The sequence below is a fragment of the Cynara cardunculus genome, assembly GCF_001531365.2.
Source record: "Cynara cardunculus var. scolymus isolate 2C chromosome LG 4, CcrdV1, whole genome shotgun sequence".
Taxonomy (NCBI): Eukaryota; Viridiplantae; Streptophyta; class Magnoliopsida; order Asterales; family Asteraceae; genus Cynara; species Cynara cardunculus.
In genome coordinates, this window is record NC_037531.1 from 757,999 (window position 1) to 763,969 (window position 5,971).

The following is a 5,971-nucleotide window of genomic DNA, read 5'->3' on the forward strand; positions in this document are numbered from 1 at the left end:
TATTTTTAATTTATAGGTAAAATGATTTTAGAAAAAAAATAGAAATCGGACAATTATCGGCGGATCAATGGGTGAAAATTCACCGGTACTAATTTCTCAATTTTAAATTAAAAAAAATGCATCTGCCAGTAATTTAATAAATCAGCAACGGAATATTGGTAGATACATCCATTGTTGATTTTATTTAAATAATTAAATTAATTAATTACCGGCGAATATCTTATCATATGAGTTAAACCGCCAAATTGATTTTGTTCCAAGGGACTGTTTACTAAATTTTTAATTGGTCCTGTATGGATAAATTTGTTTATCGGATAAAAATGTGATGTTGTTTACTTTTTACCCTCAATCAACTGCCTAAATTACAGAAAGGACCGTTTTGCCCTCAATATGAAATAAATACCATTTGATATTTTTAAATGATAAAAAAAAACTATTTAAATATTATTTAACATTCAACTCACAGGTGATGGATCATATGTGAGAGAGAGAGAGAGTTAACGTGAGAAACGTAAGAAAGGATCTGGAACATTGATCATTTTTAATCTAATGCCGACCCATAAATTGCATTTTAGAAGATAATTGATCTGGTGCATCGAGCAATGTTGATATTCAATCTCGATCCAATCCAAGGGTGCAGATATCTTGTTATGCTTCTGGCCATAATTTCCCTTTCCAACAAAAACCAACCCTCAATTCACAAGTGATGCTAATTTACACAACTTCTAAAATTTATTCAAATAACATAATATTTATAAAACCTAATAAAATTTACCCAAAGGATGAGGAAGTAGAAATGCAATCCAGGGGTGACGCTGGATTCAATCATGAAAGGACGAGGAAGCAAAAACCCAGGGGCATCAATTTTGGGGAGAAGCAACGTTGGAGAGAACCAACGATGACAGAAACAACTGAGAGAAGGAGTTGTTTACTTGTAGGTCGAAATTGGCTACGGTTTTTGAAGGTGAAATCGAAAACCACAACGACGATGGAGATGAAGTTTGAAATCGGCTAAGGTTTTTGCAGGAGATGAAGTTTGGAGAAGGTGATGATGGAGGTGAATGTCGAAATTGACTCGGGTTTTTGCAGGAGATGAAGTTCAAAGATGGATATAAGGGGGGTAGGGATGTATTTTTTTTTTAATTTTTTTTTTGCTGAATGGAGACAAAACAAAATATCCATGTGTACGATGAAATCACCTTTTGTGCGGATAAGCTGCAAGAAACAACCTAAAAGAATTGTGCCAATAAGCCAATTACGTGATTAAGCTCATTAAGTTGCAAATAAATACCCCTTAACTAAATTCTCCTAACTAAATAAAATTTATTTACCAACAAATTTAGCAGCGTATAGAATATGCCGGTGATGGACCAGTCGTCGGACCATCGGTGAAAAAAATCACCGGCTAAGTCTTTACCAATGATGCATTTTCATTGGTAATCTGCCGTTGATGGGTCTTACCCATGGACCACCGACGGATTTTTCCATCGTGAAGCTGCCCTGTTTTGTAGTGGTCCCATGCACCCATTGAACCGATTTCGCAAGTAAATTTTTTTGTAGGTATGAAAGGTGCATCCACTAAACTTTGACTAGTGCTCAGGGACATTAGAAAATACAAATAACATCAACCAAAAAATTCCTTCGAAATCAATCAAAGAATCGAAAATGTCTCTCGAAATCAACTACAAAACCTCAAAATCATCCAAAAAACTTAAAAAATCTCTCAAAACGCTGGAATTTGACTAAAAACACATCTGACAACTTTGCGGGCCTTTGATCCACCTTACAGGTACACCCGCTCGGCCAAAATTGTGGGTCCGCCCCTGCTCATACTTGTCGAATGATTTTTGTGCGTAACTTAGCATTTAACATACTAAAATGATAACTGTTACGGAGAATGTAACACCCCAAGATCCACATTTGCATATAACCATGTATTTCATATAATGAAAAAACTCAATAGTACACATTCGGTCCAACAAGTACAAGAAGCTATATTACAAAATTAACAACCAAATTTTTCCATAACATTCTTGTACATAACTTACATATATAACAAGTATTCCAAAACCAACAGATAGTATGTTCTTCTTCATAAACCATGTAAGCACAAAAGGAAAATTCACATTTTCCCCTTTCCCTTATCCCTTGATAATACCTGACCTGCAATACATATTTTTGAAACACAAAATTAGGGTTAGACTTTGAGGTATAGTGAGAAATCCCGTTTTATGCAATTACAAGGTGAAAATCACAAAAACCTGTTATAAATCATGTTTGTAATTTTACAAAAACATAACTCAAATATCGCATTCAAATATGAATTTATAAATCTTCCTCGCTGCACATGGAGCATGACCACTCAGCTATTCACATTGCTCTGTGCGAAATTCTCAAATTCCTTGCATCACTCTGTGCAAAATCATCCAGAGCTCCTCTAGTCCACCAACCAGAGCAAAGCCTAACTGAAATAAGGCCACTAAAGGCTAACTTGAAGTTTGGGCCAACTCGAAGCAATATTAATACAAGATATGATCAACCAGTGCTTTTGGTTATCAACTAAAAGTAAAAGGAATCTAGAGGCAAGCCAACCGGAAGCCCTCTGGACGACAAGAGCCTCTAGTCTTACCAACCAAAGCTTCTGGTCTCAAACTTTGAAGACCAACTAAAGATGCATGACCAACCAGAGGCCCTCTGGACGACCAGAGCCTCTGGTCTGTCTAACTAGAGCTTATTAAAAATAAGGAAATGAGATACTTGAAAGCAAATAGATTTTAAACATAACCAGAGGCCCTCTGGTTAAACTGAAGGTTTTAACCAGATCCCCTTCTGGTCCTCTACCAAAGGTTGAAATATTTTCTCAAAGACTTAATAGATAAGTAGAAATAATCTGCCCAGAGGCCCAGCCAACCAGAGGCCCTCCAGAGCCTCTTCTGGTGGAACTATGCTCTGAGCTTTAAATGCCAATATAGAAACGAAGTTGAAAATGGTTAAGTCCAAAATATTTTAGTTATAAAAAATATGCTTGGGACTAAGAGCATGGATGCATAGCTCGAACACCACTTATAAACATAGTTTGAACACATAATTTAGACACAAAGCTCAAACACAGAGCTCGAACACATAATTCAAATTCCAAAATATAGAGCCTTTGTATAACACATACAGAGCCTTTGTATAACACATACAGAACCTTTGGGTCAAGATATGTTAAACATTTTAAGAACTTGGATCTTTGATTACAACCAGAGGCCTTTTTGTTGGACATGAAGACCAACCAGAGCCCCTTTGGCTCCTCATCAAACCTTTATTTTATTGAAATAATTTGAAGTATGACCATCCAGAAACCAGACCAATTCCCAAAAACATTGTTAATTCAAAGCACAACCAATCAGAGCCTCTCTGATTACAAACAATTTTCCTCCTCATCATAAAAACGTTATTATCACATCGATTAGGAGCAACAATCCCAAGTCCTCGTATCACACAGAGACGATAACTCAAGATCATTACATCACATGGATGCGATAACAAAATATATGATCACAACTCAAATTTCATAATTGACACCCTTATTCTAATGTACACATCTCCTTGATATGCCATCATTATCTTAATGTACATCTCTCCTTGATATGTCATCCTTATTCCAAGGTACATCTCTACTTGATATGCCACATATATTTCCACATAAAATATAACCATAACAAATTTATCATTTTTGCCAACAAAAATGGCATCATAACAGAAACTCATATTAAGAACTATATAGTTCTAAACCCAGTTTTATCATTAACTCAAAACAGCTTCAAGAACATTTTGCCTTCTTCCACATAAGAACCAACCACTTCAGTATTTCAAATATTAAATATGAAAAGTTGATAATATAAACCCACCTTATATTCACGTATATGGAGATGAATTTACACAACAATGATTTCCAAATATAACCACAGAATCAACTTCTTCTTCTTACAAAATCATGTAGGATTCCACACAAGAACACACATACACAGAGTAAGATTTTTTTTTTCTTTTCCTTTCTATCCAAAACAAAACTTATCTTATCACTTTTATGCTACCATACAATTCAAAGGCGGTCGAGTTAAATAGTTTTATAACTATAATTTTCGCACTCATCCTTATGAAATAAATTAAATATAAAATCATAGGTGGTGGTATTTATAAGCAAATAAAAACATAACAATTAAAATTTCTTTACCTACCAATATCTTTCAAAAACCACCCCAAATTTATATAATCGAAAACCTGGTTATCACAGAGAATTATTGTCATATTATTTATTTGTTTTTATCTCCCTTCCAGTTGACATTTTACACATTTTTTTTTTGGAAAAAAGAGCATCTTACACATTTTTTTGTATTATGAAAAATATATCTATCAACACAATTTGTCTACATAAAGAAACTCATTCTTGATGATCGGAAGTTACAATGGTTGCCAACCCTAACAAACTCGATCAAAACTTGCCCTTAACCATAAAGCTAGATCCGATCATAGCATACGCTTTCGAACCAATTTGACCATTTTTAGATTCTTGTAAACGTGGATGTTCGAACCAATTTGACCCCTATTTATTCCTAATCAAACCTAATTAACTTCACCTAAACCATGCATACACTACCTCTACTCGCATATAACCGGTTGGGTTTAGAACACCAGTCTGTACTAAGACCATGATGCTACACCAAAATTAAGTTTATAGGGCGCTTAAGATGTTTAAGAGTCTTAATACTAAGACAAACTATAGAGTCTCAAACGTGAAATATTACAATAGGTTTATAAGACATTTTTTTGGTGTCATAACAAGTTTTTTAGAATACTTTTATAAAAAAAACGTCCTATTAATTATTTTATGGAATACCATTTGAAAAAACGATAAAACCAAATGTTCTATAAAGATGTGTTCATAAGACACTTAACAAAAGTATCTTATAAAATTGTTAATACAACATTTTATTTAAAATGTCCTAGAAAACTTTGTTATAACACCTAAAAATGTCATATTTCGGTACGAAACTTTATTGTTAGATTCTATAAAATTATGTGGCATAAAACATTTAGTAGAACATCCACAATAGAGGTTTTTTTTTGAGATTTCTACTGAGTTTTTTATAAAAACATTTCATGTGGTACAAAGGTTGTTGTCTAGTTATAAGTTTTTAACAAGAACCTAAGCTCTTGGATACATTTTATTGTTATTTTTATTTTGTTTTTTAATCAATTTATTTTATTTTAACCGTCTATAAAAAATCTAAGTTAAGTCTTTTTTAAAAATATAAATTATTTATTATAATTTTTTTTCAATTCTTGTAAAATTTTATACAAGTTTTTATATCTTAAATTTTAGTTATTTTATTATACTAGAAGCGTATTCGTGCAATGCAGCGAGATACATCGTGATTTTAATATTTTATTTTATTATTTATCTCAGTCGATGTTATAATATGGCTTTATGTGATTTTGAGAAAGCGATGATGTTATTATTTTTGAATAAAATATATGTTTGAAGATATCATAAAAATTTAACAAAAATATATAGATATTAGTATCAAATTAACTATTTGAAATTCCTCATTTTTTGTGTAATTTTTAATTCAATTTTTTTATAACTTAATTTAGGGACAATAACGAAGTAATTTATATTTGGTTTAATAATATAATTTTTTTATAAAGATAATCATTATTTATTTTGTTGGAACTCGATAATTATTCTAATTATATTTTAGGTTTTTTATATTTTAAAATAAGATGTTTATCCTCTATTTGATTATATTTATCCGCAATTAGTTATACGAATTCAAAAATCGAACTTTGATAGGTTGTACTTTTGCATAATTTACTTGTAATCTTGAATTTTAAGTAAACATTGGTTTTATGTGGTTTTGAGAAAGTGGTAATATTTTTATTTTTGAATAAAATATAAATTTAAAAATATCATAAAATTTTG